Raw genomic sequence first — 15,707 nt, 5'->3', positions numbered from 1 at the left:
TCAAATATCTGGAATTAGTTTTATTCCTCTGCAGGTGTGAGTGCCTCTTAAATGTCCTCCATTCTCTGCATTGAAGGGCAAGAATATAAAAAACCCCCCAGCAAACTCTAAGGCCATGCATTAGCAATTACTCATCAAGTTGTACGTTATGTTGTACATGCTGGCCGGCAATATCCCAAATTAGCCCAAAGAGCAACTACCGGACACAAAGAAACCAACAACATAAACAATGATTGTTAATTCATTACCATGCAACAGTTGAATGTCCTAAAAGTCCTCTGGGAAATAGCAAAACTCTGGCTGGCGTGCAACCACTTCTCACAAATAACAGCTTGATTCAGCTCAGTGTGCAACGCGCAGCAAGCTTTAAGGCAACTGAAGAGAAAGTAATCACAACATGCATCAGCACAATTTTCTGTCAACGTGAAAAAAACAGACTCAGTGTTTGTTTTGTTTCCACCTCAGCAGACAGAGTTTTGCCCACCACTGTGCAAGTGCAAGGTTCCAGAATGGATCCTACAGAAAAAGCTCTCTGTCTGGAAGAGACCTTTCCGTAATATTGTCAGACAAAATCCAGTTTCCAGGTACTAAGAGAAACCCTTTCAAAATTCATTTGATTTTTTGTTTTGCATATGGATGTTCGTTTATGGTACAGCATGGTGCGATGAACCAAGACTTTGGGCCTGATTTACTGAGATCTCAATTAAAGAGTACTAAATTGCGTGCTCATTGCAAAAGTTTGCACGTTTGGCTTGTGGGCGTTTTGCGGGTGATTTACTAAGAACATTTGCGTGAATGACATCAGGTGCAAACCTTGTAGAGGCGGTAGTATTTCTGTCAGGCTTTTGCGTGTTCTACTGGTTTACGTCATGGAGAGTTTGGACGGAAAGCTGGACGACTGCAAGCGCAAAATAAGTGTTAGTGAGAGGCAAATGCACGTCCAGTATTTTCAAGTAATAGCAGCTAAATATGAATATAACAAAAGGAAAAAGTGGCTTATAAGAAAACCTCGGTATTAAACACGGCCTCTCTTTTCTTCCCTCCCTTTTTAATAAATTGTCACACATTGCGCAGGAGGTGCGAGTCTTCTGTGGCACTGGTGTGCAGTGTGTGTGTGCCACTCGTGCCATCGTTGTGCACCAGAAGCTGGTCAGCGCTGTGTCTGATCGGACATAAATGCCATGGCAACAGTTAATGAAGTTAGGGGTACAAGCATGGTAAGGCCTCCCAATCCAGCGCAGCAGCAGGGGAGGGGGCTGTAGAGTGAAGAGACGAGCGCGCTCTGGAGCGCACCAGAGACATGCAACCCGAGAAAATGAAATGCCCAGTTTAAAATGTAATGTTGGCGAAAAGAGGGAAAGTGTCAAAGTTGAAATTCTTTAGAATGCAGAGGCTGTGAATGTTCAGTTACAGTTTAATCATGGCGTTTCTTTTAACTATTATTTAAGCAAGATAAAAAATTAAACAAAAATTCTGTCATTTAAACACTTTAACAAGTCTTTTATTGTGCGAATGTCTGATCCTAACTGCAGCCTGTTGTGTGTAACAATGGTCTTTTGGATTAGCACGTTCCTTTTAAAGGTGTTAAATTCAGACACCGTCACAATTACCGCAATTTTTGCCTGGCTTGTTAAATTGTATTGCGTGTACTAACTTAACTTCTTTGCATTTTCTCCTCCCAGTATATTGCACACTAGGGCAGAAACACCTCATGTTGCATATTCATTTAGGCAAACGTACTATTTGGACAATACGACTTGTTTTGCTCAAATGAAAGACGGAATCCTCACTGCACGCTGTTAGTAGATCAGAGAGCACATTTTTTGCTGGTTGTGGCGGGGTTCTCTTCTGAAACACCCAAAAAGTTTGAAAAACACACTCAGGCGTAGTCACAGACTGTGATTGGTGGATTTATTTTTCAGCGGTGCACAATATTTACAAAAAAAAAGGGAAAAACCCAAAACAAAAAAAATAGAAAAAATATTATTTACAAGAAATATTATTTACAAGAAATATTTACAAGAAAACAAAACTCCCACATGAGTATCGAACACACAAAGAACTTTCTCCTGAAGCTGTTACCTTCTTTGTAACTTGACTCAAGCAGCCTTCGTTTTAAAGAAAAAGCCCCTCTCACCAGTTATTATGATTTACATAGTATATCTTAACACAGGCATTTTATCACAAATGAATGGGTTTTTAACCGCGTACATCATTGTGGAGGCCTCACCACTGACTTACCCTTTTAAATGGAAATTGTATTCATAGGACAGCAACATTTCTGTCGATATATTTTAAAAACAAACATTTCACCAATTAATGACATCTCGTGATTGTCATTGCGCGCCACGTTTGCCTATTTACCTGGCGGAAATGTACCGCCTCTGTTTGGTTCAGAACGGGACGCTGCGGAGCGCATATCCAACGCCCTGAATGGTAAGTGCGCTGAGAGTTGATATAAATGTATGAAAAATCAAACAAATAGAGCTTACAAGTGTGCACCCTTGGTCGCGCTATGGAACGAGAAGGGGAAGGAGGAAGATGATGATGTATTTAATAGTGTGATTAGGAGCACTGGCAGAGGGAAAAGTTTGGTGCGTGTGTGTGTCAGTGTACGTGTCAGTGTCTGTTGGTGTGTGCGCCCGCAGTCAGTGACGGAGCCGCTCCCTCACACTGGTGGTATCAAGTTTGCACACATTTTAATACATGTTTACCGCCTAGTTAAAAAACAAAATAGGTTTGATTAGTTATTTTAACTCCACCATGCACAAGGTATGGTTATGAATGTGTCCAGGAAAACCCAAATACAATGTTTCTAGCGCCAACAATAGGAAAAGAAGTAATTGATATCGTCAGAAACTTCACAAATAAGAAGTCCACTGATTGTGACGAAATAGATATGAGCATAATTAAGCAAGTCATTGAACACATAGACATACCTCTGTCCCATATTTTTAACTTGTCCTTTGAAACTGGCAAATTTCCAGATTGAATGAAAATGGCTAAAGTTACTCCCATCTATAAAAATGGCGACAAAACTCAATTCTCAAACTACAGACCGATCTCAATACTACCTCAATTTTCAAAAATATTAGAAAAGCTCTACACAGTCCGACTAGATTCATTCATAGATAAACACAATATTTTAAATGATAGCCAACATGGCTTTCGTAAAAACAGATCTCCAGCTCTAGCGTTAATGGAAGTTATTGAGAAAATCACAAACAATATCGACAAAAAAAAATATTCAATAGGCATTTTTGTCGACCTTAAGAAAGCGGACCATAACATTCTCCTGAACAAGTTACAAAAATATGGGATAAGAGGTATTGCTTTTAACTGGATCAAATCCTACTTAACAAACCGTAAACAGTATGTTACAATGGGGCAGCACAGATCCATGTGTGACACTCTACTATGTGGTGTCCCCCAAGGATCGGTGCTGGGACCGAAGCTATTCTTATTATACATCAACGATTTGTACCTGGTTTCCAAACCAAAAGCTCAAATTAGTTCTTTTTGCTGACGATACAACAATCATACTTTCAGGATCAGACTTACAGCAATTGGTGACCGAGATTACAAAAGAAATGGATAAACTACAAGATTGGTTCTGCCACAACAAATTGTCTCTAAACACTACAAAAACCAAGGCAATGTTCTTTGGAAATCGACTAGTTAATGCACAAATACCAGTCAAAATTAACAACGAAGAAATTGAAAGAGTCTATGAGCATACATTTCTTGGTGTAACACTCGATCACAAAATCAGCTGGAAACCTCACATTACAAAGATTAAAAATAAGGTTGCAAAGATCTCAGCCCTAATGAATAAATCAAAATATATCATTGACAACAAAGCTTTATATACTATATACTGTTCCCTTATTCTTCCACACTTAACATATTGTGTGGAGATCTGGGGAAATGCATATAAAAGTAATCTTGACCCACTGTTCAAAATTCAAAAGAAGGCAATAAGAACAATCCATGTAGCTGGATACCGTGAACACACAAATCCATTATTCCTCAAATCCAAAACGATGAAATTTGCGGACCTAATTGAATACAAGATGGCTCAAATGATGTTTAAAATCTCAAAAAAGTCGCTGCCTGAAAGTATACAAAATATGTTCTTCAAACGAGAAGTCAAGTACAACCTGAGAGGTCAAAAGAGTTTTGATAGACAGTTCTCCAGAACGACCATGAAAAGCATGTGTGCCACGAGACGTGGTGTAGAACTGTGGAATAATCTAGATGAAAACATCAGACTTTGCAAAAACCTGGCACATTTTAAAAAGGTTTACAAAGAGTTTATTTTTTTCAAATATGAACAAAACGAGTAAAACATGAATCATGAGTCTAGATGCTGCTAGAATCTATGGTAAAATTTTGGTATCTCTCTTCCTACTTTAAGAATTTGTACATTCAAAAAAGACAAGATGTGTGTTATTATGGACCTATCAAAGGTCTAAGAAAGACTTGGTAAATGTTTTTGTATTTCTGTTTTTCATTTTCTAAAACTTGAACGATCATAAATGATCAAATAGGTGTTATTAAGGACCTATCAAAGGATTAATTGATGGTAAAAAATGTTGTATTCCTCTCTTCTTTATAATTTAAATGATCACTAGTTAATTGTCACAAACTACTCTTTCATGTTTGATAAGTCAGGGGTAGGGGTTACATAAGTTCTGGGAACTTCACCCTACTCCTTTTGAGAGCATTTTTCTCCCTGTTTCTTTTATTACCTGTGAGTAAATCTGTTCTATTATTTTGTCTGCTGCTCAAATGAACTAATAAACTAAACTAAACTAAATGAAAGATGGCCGCGGTGTAACAATTCAAGAGGCTTAAACCCTGCCTGAGCTCCAACTCTAAACCTGTGGTTAGTTTGACTGAACGATAGACAGAGACAGCATTTCCAGCATGGCAGCTGCTGCCGATGAGCCTCCAGAACTGCTGTAACAGATGGTTGACATCAGTCAGGCTTCGGCCATAAGTATTTACAGTCTATGACAAACAACAACAGACAGACGAAATGTACTGCAAGCTTGAGTTTACACATATTCTGTAATTATCCTGTTCCTGGTGGAGTTGGTGAATACTAAAACAGAGTTCAAAACTTTATTTGTCCCCGGGGGGCAATTTAAGTGTACACATGTGTACACATTTTTTTTCCATTTAATTTTTTTTAGTTTTATATACTTCATTAATCCCTAGGGGGGAAATTCTGGTTTGCACTTGGTTATCTTAGAGACGTGCTTCTCACACACAGAGGCCTGAATCCCACCCATGCATAAACACAACCTTTGAACATGCATCAATCGAGAGAGCTCGGTGGCAGCTGATTGGGGTTATGTGCCTTGCTCACGGGCACCTCGGCAGTGCTCAAGAAGTGTGCCACCTGTCCAGCTAACAGACAGACCAACTTCCATTTTTGTCCCTACGGACTGAGCTACTGCTGCCCCAAATAATATTGATATATCCCTCACTTGAATCACTCCTGCTCTCTCAGCCGCTCATCATCACCACTTCACATCGCCTAATGCTTTTGTTTAGTAGTTTGCTTTGTTTTTTTAGTTTCACACCACACAACATGCAGCACACACCACACACTCATCAGCGGCCAAACTGACTCTTAACTCTAACTCTAACTTAACTCTTGTTAGTAAGTTGTTATTATTGTTTGGTATACTTTGTGATATACCATAATATAATAATAAATGTAAATAAGCTTCATAGCTAACTCATTGTCCGTGTTGTGCAAACCAATAAACTAAACGAAAAAAAAACAGATTAATCTAGCTAAAGAGGGAGAGGGGGGGTCCTGTGACCGAGGGTGTGGTAGTGGATCGACAAGGGGGCTGATGGTTTTTGTGTAGGCGGAGCCAGCTATGCTGGGGGCAAGTTCAGCAGGTCATGCAGATTTGTAAAGTGTACTGGGACTGAAAATGTTTTGTTGAATTTATGTATACTGAAGGGATCCAAATAATTTCATTTATTTTGTTTTGTGTGTGTTTGTTCTGTTCTGTTCGGTCTATCCAACTGCCATATTGTTTGCTTGTTTTCTTTTCTTTTTGTTTGGGTGGTGGTGTTTTTGTTCTTTTTTTTTTGCCAAAAATAGATAAATAAATAAAAAGAAACAAAAAGATTACTGCTCATGTTGCTCTTGACAGGTTAGATTGGCTTCCATCTTTTGTGTACAACATGTCTACATTACTCCCCAAAGGTGGCGAAAATATTACAGTGTGAGTTTAACGATTTACACAAACTATCAGTGACATAAGTATTCATCTGAGGACAGTTTTTCCCGATATGTTTGAAACCCCTAAAACTGCACATTATTTGTATCTTATTACAGATCATCATGCAAAACACACAGTGAGTGGCAAAAAGTAAGGCTTAAAGCATACCTGATATTTAAGAGTGGGAGTCTGGGGCAGGAAAGCATTACTGTCCTTCAGCTCAGTGAATCCTTCCAGGCTCCAGCAGCACTGACCCATCTGCCAAGGGCCAAGTGATAAAAGGATTTCCAGAGCTCAGCGGAGATTCACATCATCCTAAGACAGTTCTGATAAGGTTCCGTGCTCAAGTGCAGTTCTGTCCAGCTCTGATGCAACACAGTGAGGATCAGTTTATCCACCTGAAGAAAACTGAACAGAGAGACAGCAGGGGTTTTGGATTATACCCAAGCTTTTTGGGGAGAGCGGTAGTTTTGTCTTTAAAGATAGTAAGTCTCTCCTAAAAAAATAAAATATAGACTCATGCAAAATGAAAGCAGATAACTCATTGTGTATGGGCCTCCATAAATGTGTGGTGGATTTTGCAAAGTGCATTAGTTTAATGTGTACCAAAATGGTGTATGTTTTGTTTACAAAATCTGAACAGGTAAAATACTAACAGTGATATTAGTAAAAAAATACTGAAAGATAAATCAAATTATGAAAGTATTCTCAGGTCAAACATGTACTTCCACTCAAGTGCGTAATTTGCACAGGGCATACATGGGTCATGACCCCGACAGGAAAACAGTAGCATATTTAATCATCCAGTAATGTAACCCCCCCCCCCCCCCCGCCGAATACTTAGTCTTACCCAATGAGCAAGGAAAGACGGACGGATAACAATTTTTAATTGTTGGTCGACACCAACCCCTGATTAAAGATAAATAAATAAAAATCCTGACCAAAAAGAGGTAAATGCCCGTATTGTTAAGTCAGGTAATGATTTGTGACTGGAGTAAGTGAGTGTCCTGTGAGTAAAGACAGAGGGTGTCTGGGATGTACTGTGTAGGACAGGGTGTCAGTTTTGCTCACTTTACTCCAAAACACAGCGTTGGGTTTGTTTCGGCACACAAAGCGGAATCAATTTTAATGCTGGCGTGACAAAATTGATATGATACGAATGAACAGTTTACAATGAATCTGTTGATGTCAGAGATGTTACTGTATCTCACTGAAAGATGCTAATTATTGCCTTTTTTACCACGATGTAATATTTGTATACAATAAGGTCGTGTGAAAGACATGAATAAGATATGATGTTTATCTGTCAAATACTTGGCATGGTATGTGTTAAGTTGTAGTCTTGAGATCATGTAACTAATGTCTTGTGTCCTGCCTGTCTGTATACTGCTACTGGATGCCTTGAATTTCCCTCGGGATCAATAAAGTATCTATCTATCTATCTATCTATCTATCTATCTATCTAATATGTTGAAACATACCTTAATATGTACTTTAAAGATAATGTTGTATTTTCATGCTTTTGTTTAGACTTTGTTGATCTGAATGTGAAATCAGTTTACCATGTTCAGAATAGAGGCGCAAGCTGCACTCCAATGTGTGATGTATTGAGTGTTGTCATGAATTGTGCATAAGACATTTGCTTTGTGTAGCTTATTGGTGTCAATGTAGTGATGCAATTGATTAATCTCAATTTGTTTTCAGAGATAGTTGACACAAACACAAAATCAATTGAGTAGAAGCTGCCACAGTCTTGCTCGTGAGTGCTTAAACACAATAGGAATTAACTACTGTCTCATTGTGGCATAAATAGTCAAGTACACAGCTGCAACAACTTCAAGTAAATCACAGTAAAAGGATCACAGTGTATTTCTAATGCAGGGACGCCAAATCACCCTGACTCCTTTAAAAAAAGTTAAGGAAACAGGCAAAGAGTTTAACCCCCCAGTGTTACACCCAAAGTTACACCCTTGCCTCCATTGAGTGTTGTAGTATAATACTTGAGTAGTTACATCCAGTTTTGTATCAGTAGAACATATGCTGATGCTTGTGATGACAAGCCAAAGGTTGTAAACAAGATAAACATACTGCATATTGCACTAACCCCGAGCTAGAGATACATACAGTATAACAACCTCATAGTGGCAGCTTAGTTTGACATGGGCAGTGTTATTATTTACCCACAAGCCCACAGTATACTGTTTCCCCCTCTTTGCTTTAGCAGGAAGATCTCATTCATATTTTAGTGGTTATGCTCCTTGGTTAACCAAATCTGCCGTCTGGACTTGCATAACAAACCAAAGACAAGAGCCAGCAGTGTTATGCTAGAGAACTGAGCAAAGGTAAGAAAGTAGCTGATGCAGAGTGAAAATATCTCTCTCAATTTTAAGTTACCACAAGGATTCTGCAAAAGTTGCTAAGTTGGCAACAAGGGTGCTTGGTGAGCAAGAAGTTGATTTAGAAGATCTGAGCCATGATGGGTGAACAGTCTTGTTTGTTTATGGTCCTTTGTGTTTGATACCCCTGACTGCACATAATACCCATCTTTCTTTATGGCCAGGCTCAGCAAAGTGAGTAACTGTGTGTACTGTGTGGTTATTGTAGGTTGGAACTTCACAGTGAGCTTTGAAAATGCTCTTTAAAAATCTGATTGTCATGTCAGTTGTTCCTTTGTCTGTTCTTATTGTCTGTTATTCAAATCATGTACCCAAGTTGTGTTCATTGTTTGTCATTTTATATCGATTTATGCAAGCTGTCATATTGTAAATATCTATTTAACTCCAAAACATGTATGTACATCTACTTTATTGAAAAGTTCTGATACTGTGTGAAATGTAAATGACACAGACTGTGACTGTGTTGAAAATAACACAAAGGCAAAATGTCAAATGTTAAAAATGTGGAATGTTGTTTCATGGACAATTTTAAGCCACATTTTTGTGCTGACGATGTTTAAAAAAGGTGGGGTCGAGAAGAGAGGGACCTAAACATGTGGCATGGGTAACTTGGCACATTTGTGAAGGCACATAAAATTCGTAAATACAACAAATTCCTTAATAGATTTTTAATACATTTAGGGCCTGATTTACTGAGATCTCAATTAAAGAGTACTAAATTGCGTGCTCATTGCAGAAGTTAACACGTTTGGCTTGTGAGCGTTTTACGGGTGATTTACTCAGAACATTTGCGTGAATGACGTCAGGTGCAAACCTTGTAGAGGCGGTAGTATTTCTGTCAGGCTTTTGCGTGTTCTACTGGTTTACGTCATGGAGAGTTTGGACGGAAAGCTGGACGACTGCAAGCGCAAAATACGTGTTAGTGAGAGGCAAATGAACGTCCAGTATTTTCAAGTAATAAATATGTACTATATGTAATCTGTAATATACAGATAAATATGAATATAACAAAAGAAAAAAGTGGCTTATAAGAAAAGCTCGGTATTAAACACAGCCTCTCTTTTCTTCCCTCCCTTTTTAATAAATTGTCACACATTGTGCAGGAGCAGCGAGTCCTACGTGGCACTGGTGCTCAGTGTGTGTGCCACTCGTGCCGTTGTTGCGCACCAGAAGCTGGTCAGCGCTGTGTCTGATCGGACATAAATGCCATGGAAACAGGAACTGAAGTTGGGGTAACAAGCATGGTGAGCCCCCCATTCAAGTGGGACGCTTGTATATTGACGCAAACCATTTATTTTTCTGTCATTTAAACATGTTAACACGTCTTTTATTGTGCCTATGTCTCCTCCTAACTGCAGCCTGCAGTGCTTAACACTGGGGCTCTTGGATTAGCACATTCTTTTCAAAGGTGTTAAATTCAGACACCGTCACAATCACTGAAATTTTTGCCTGGCTAGTTAAATCGCATTACACGGACTAACTTAACTTCTTTGCATTTTCTCCTCCCAGCATTTTGCACGCTAAGGCAGAAACGCCTCGTTTTGCATATTCATTAAGGCAAACGTACTATTTGGACAATACGTGTCGTTTTGCTCATATGAAAGACGCAATCCTCACTCCACGCTGTTAGTAGATCAGAGAGCACATTTTTTGCGGGTGGTATCAAGTTTGCACATGTTTTAATACACGCAAACCTTTAGAAAATCAGGCCTGTTCTTACACCACACAAACACTGGGAAGGAAAGTGGCAATCGTGTTGCAGGGATATGGGCATGATTTTAAAGCGTAATGTAACCAGCTGAAATGAGCAACAGTGAAAATAAAGAAAACGCTGAGCCTACGAACTCAAAGCAGGGTCAACACATTGTCTACAAGAAAGGCCACTCAACTAAGGAGTTAGGACATTTTTTGGGTATTTATAAAGTCGAACAAAAAACAGAGTAGCGTGCTCTGTTAACTGTGCTGCAAGCCAGAGCTTGTCCACTTGTTTTTATTTACAAGCTTTATATGTAAACAGGGTTGTACAAAAACTACATTTGCTCAATATATACCAAAAATTGCCATCAGTTGTGATCAGAGTTTTTGATCAACACAAAAAAATAAAGAAATAGATAATAAAATGCTGATCTGCACATATTTTGCTTTCCATTTGATTTCATTTTGAGTCAACTCAGCAAGTTGAAGGTTGGTGGCTGTGTTTGTGGCCTTTTAAGTAATGCAAATTTTTATCAGGTTTTAACATTTATTCACAGCATTTATGACAAATCATGAGGACACATTATGTGCACTAATTGTTCCTGCTTGCCATTTGCACATCCGTTTGAAAAACCCTCTCGTGAACAGGTTTTTCACTTGGACGTGATAGATTCACAGCCTCTACCAAAAGAGGCATCAAAGCAGCAATCAGTTCACCTTCAAGTGGTGATTTTTGGAAGTTTTTTTTTTTTTCTTACAAATGTGAGAAGTGATGCTTTAGCCTCACTTGAACTTCCCTGAGCGCTTTCTTGTTTACTCCCTTTAATCCTTGCCAGGCTGACAGGTTTACCATAAAAATACTGCTAAAAGGAACTTGTTTTTGTGTTTATAACAGTAAATAGAGTGTAGAAACAAACAAATGTTCAGTGCCTAACGCAGAGTGGATCAAATAGAATAGTTGCAAGATGCCCTATTTAAAGAAAAATACTTTATTTTTGTTTAGCTTCTCCTTCTGGTTGTACTTTTGGAAAAATACATTCCTGTTATTGTATTCCTGTTTTGCATTCACTTAAACAATACCTTACATTGAAAAAAAAAACACATTTCCATTACCATGCAAGCATAAATTCTGTGATTGTCCATACTCTATTTGTTTGTCCTTTGTTTTGCTTCATTATTTCTCATTAATGCACAGATGGAGGCATTAAAATTAAATTAGCAGGCCCTTAGATAGGCAAAAGCTGAAACAACAGCTCCTGTGTCCTGCAGCTCATTATTGCAAGCTGTCAGGCGCTGTGTTGAGGGGCGATACTGTAAAATTGTTTTTTTTTTAGGGAAGCGTTTCAAATTGGGAAAAAAGAAACATTTATGTAATCCTTGTTACATTTGCATATGATGTCTATTTGCGAGCCGGAAAGTGAAATCACTCTGCAAAATGATTGCATGCTTCCATCAAGGGGATTCAGAGATTGACTCCCACCCCGCCTTGGTCATTTAACAAAGGAAATAGATTGATGTCTTTGAAATGCCCTCTAGAGTCCTTTTTCTTTACCATTTATATGTCACTACCTTTGACTTGAGGTGCAGACATTTACTGATAGTCTCGACACCTGTGCTGACATTCAACTATTCAGTTTGTCAATAACATAGAATTCATTTCAATATTTTCTGCTTGGCCTGCTGTCGTAAAAGTGTGAACATAGATGGATCTTTGCAGTATATCATTGGTGGATGAATGAGTGTTCATGTTTTGCTCATGACAATGAACTCAAAGTTGGGCCTCGTCTCACCGTCACCCACTTCAGGATCTGCTGACTCTGCTCTTTGCATGTTTTTCTCCCTTCCTTTTATTTCTTGAGGTCAAGAGGGCAAAAGAAAAACTTACGCTTCTCAATCCTGGTGGAGAATGTCCTATGAGCTTTTCAGAAAATGTGTTTTCTCACCTTGTCATGTCAGAATGGCATAAACCTTTTTTTGGTTTTGCCAGTTGTTTCACAGATGTTGAGAGACCCTGTGAACAGGGGCTTCACATTTAAAGCACTTAAACATAAAAAAAATAAAAATTGTGAATCTTTACAAATGTGGAGGAGGAGGAGGATTGTACTCTGTATGAATAAATAATGGAGTAAAAAAATCCTCCTTACAGCACCTTTCCCTCCGTAAACATTTTATGTTGGTTTTATCGAGTCAAAAAGACTATGGGAGGCGTTTTGCGACTATTGCAGCAATTAGAATCAGAGCTCTGAGTCCTACCTCAGACTTGGACCTTCTGCTTCTGTTGACTTTGAATAATTGGTCTCACCTATGAAAGTCTGTGGCTCTTTTTTACAGCTTTTTCTTTTATTATTCTTCCTTCTCTGCCTGGTATTGTTGTATGCTCTTAAATATAACAGTGGCACACAGCAGTCATACAAGACTTGGCTTTGTTGGGTCCAGCCAGGATGACAAGGTCCTTTGGAGAACCAGGACAAAAGACTCTTTATCCCAGCATGCCTTGCAGGTACTCCCAGAATGCTTTGCCACACCTAACACATAGGTGTGAAGTTTGGGAGGTATAAAACCGGCCATGCCCCATTGTTCAGCCTCTTTCATACGTCGTCTGGTGACGTTCGAGGATACCAACTCTGCTTCCTGTTTCAACACGCTTCTCTTTGTTTAAAAGTTTTGGCGCGCAGCTAATCCAAAGGCCTTGAAGCATACCGACGCCCTGAATTCCGAGCTTAGATCATCCATTTGAACGCATCTCTAAGAAGAGCGTCTTAATTCTCCCGTAGTAAAACGGTATTGAGAGAGATTGTAAGGATTACGTCTCGTTCCGTCCTTTAAAGAAAGGACATCCACGGAGATCACCTCGCTCGACGGAGGACACCACGGCTCTGCTCACCCTCTGGGACGCGCCGCCATCACCATATAACTGCAGGAAGACGCTAGAGACCGCCACAGCGAAGGACCCTCTTTGTTGCTCCTTTCATCAACCGTGGACAAAACGGTTACAAGTGAGGCTTAGCTAGGTCTGGGCAGTTAGATATAGAGAGTGTGTTTAATAACTGAGTTATTATTGTGAAACGGTGATAATATTTACTTGGTGTTTGACCACTGTGTCTTAGGTTTTATGAGAGGAAAACCTCTTTTGTTTTCTTTATTTGTGCCGCTGCATCCCGTGTGTTTCTCTGTGAACTCTCGCGTCATAACCGGGTAATAGACTCATTATCAGAAAGACTAGTGTGAATGCCGTCTGATACAAATCCGGCCGCTGGCTTCTGGTAGTGAAGTAAACTATGCTCTGAGTTGTGCGTGAGTTCCAGGCTGAGATTGAGCTTCTGAGGTGCGTTGTTTTCTCTCCCTCGCTCTCTCCCGTTATGCACACACGCACCTTTCGGCTGACGCACACACATAGAGATCTGTGGCTTTCCAGACGCTGCAGAAATGTAGATCAGGTAGACAATAGACCAGGTTCGGAGACCTGGGTTCTGTGTCCGCCATCATGTGACCACGCGGTCACACGGCCATCTTGATCTCGCCCCCCCCCCCCCCTCTCTCTCTCACTCACTCTCACAGAAACACACACACACATGTGCCACGCTTGTTTGTTTTTGTTTGTTACCTGTAGTTTGGTTTATAATAGTGGTTTGTTTGATTGAGTTTCATTGATTAACTTGATGTTGCTTTGTTAAATAAATTCTGTTGTAATTTAAAGAGCAGTTGTTTGTGATTGATGTGTATTTGCATTGTGACTTAGGCTGGGTGAAAGGGCTTTGTGTTCGGATTTCACACCTTCAATTAAATACAGATTATTAATTATTAATGATATTGGTATTTAATTAACTAATTTTGAGACTGATATTTGTAATATTTTGGTTGTTCCCTGTTTACAGGATGGTGCCCCAAGGTTTATTAAACTCTTTAATAATAATTATTGATTTATATGAATAATTAAATAAACTTAATTATTACATTTATTTTGACAATCAAATTTTACGTCATAAAACCCAACCTAACCGTTGGTCAGGTATTCGCTCCTGAAAACCCCAACAGCTTATTACTTTGTATAAGAATTATATCAGGGTACAGTCGGCTGTGGAAATACAAGCAACATCAGAGTTTACCAAACTGAACCAAACTGGACTGCTTGGTGTGTGGTTTTCACTGCAGGCACAGCTCCCTCCCAAAGTTTAAAGACAAGCACGTTAGGTTCATTGGTGAATTTAAATTGTTAAGAAATTAAATTAATATGTTCCTCTACTAAGCTAACATTCAGATAGCTTTAACTTCAGGTAACATTTTGGACAGCTTAACATCTACTGTATCTCCTGCATTTGAGCACAAATAATGGGGAGGGAGGTGAACTCCATTAATAGCTCCATTAAAGTTATGATGACAAACACATTCTATCACTGAACAAATCTTTCCACAATGACAGTCCCCACTTGTTCAGCTGCCTTTTAAGCCACTTTTAATAAACACAACTTAAAACAGATTCAGTTACACATTTCTGAGATTGAAACCAACAGTGACTTATAGAACCCTCCTTCTCTGGTCTCACACACACATGAGTTATGTATCCATCAAACTGGTTGGTTTGAGAAAGGGGGTCATACTGTGTAGTGTGTTCGTCCATATCACAGGTTCTATGTATAAATGGACGAAGCTGGATTCATTTCAGCCATCTGTTACTGCAGGAGGCTGTGGAGGCTCATCGGAAGCAGTTGCCGTGTTGGAAATCCTGTCTCAGCCTTTCAATCAACCTTGTTCTCAGTTAAACAGCTGAAGGCGAGGTTTAAGTCTCTTGACATTACATCACACCCACCTGTCAATCATGTTAGCTACACTCCTAAGTATGGACAACATGCATCATTCATAAAATCAAAGAGAAGCCTTTTTTCTTTTAATTCACCCCCGGCACAGTGTGTGCAAGCGATGACAATAACTAATCAGACTTATTTTGTTTTTTTGTTCCCGGCTTTAAACATGGTTATGTATGCTGTAAAAAAAAAGAGAAAAAAAAAGCTTTCTTATGGTGTGTATGAGACTTCCAGTATTCCTTGAGCCAGTCTTTAGCAGACACTCGACTAAACTGCAGGATCTTGCACTTCTAGATTAGCTTCATCTTTCAAGACCAGAGGTTGCTGCTTGCTTCATATGCGTATTCCCTTCTAATACAGTGATATTACTGTTTTGCCTTGCCTTGCAAAAAGCGAAAAATTGCCTCACTATTTTAGAGCCACCTTTCTTTTTTTATGTCACAAAGTTGTGCTTTGATACTACACAGACCTGTTTTGTGGTGACGAGTGAGAGATGTTGTTAACACCTGTGCTGCGAGTTCTTCAAATTAAATAATTGCCAAGTAAAAATTGAAGACTTTAGTGTT

At 39.2% G+C, this 15,707-nt stretch overlaps 1 protein-coding gene across 1 annotated transcript in view; it reads right to left on the bottom strand.

The window, feature by feature from the left end:
• Positions 1-15,707, bottom strand: part of adra1ab (adrenoceptor alpha 1Ab) — a 276,886-nt gene that overhangs the window by 152,433 nt on the left and 108,746 nt on the right. Inside the window, exon 3 of the mRNA XM_079363710.1 lies at positions 6,417-6,656. The gene's annotated coding sequence lies outside the window, so the exon portion shown is untranslated. The remainder of the gene's footprint in view (positions 1-6,416; positions 6,657-15,707) is intronic.

Source organism: Symphodus melops (genome assembly GCF_947650265.1).
Source record: "Symphodus melops genome assembly, chromosome: 16".
Taxonomy (NCBI): Eukaryota; Metazoa; Chordata; class Actinopteri; order Labriformes; family Labridae; genus Symphodus; species Symphodus melops.
The sequence above is the reverse complement of the archived record's forward strand: the minus strand, read 5'-3'. Positions and strand labels throughout refer to the sequence as shown.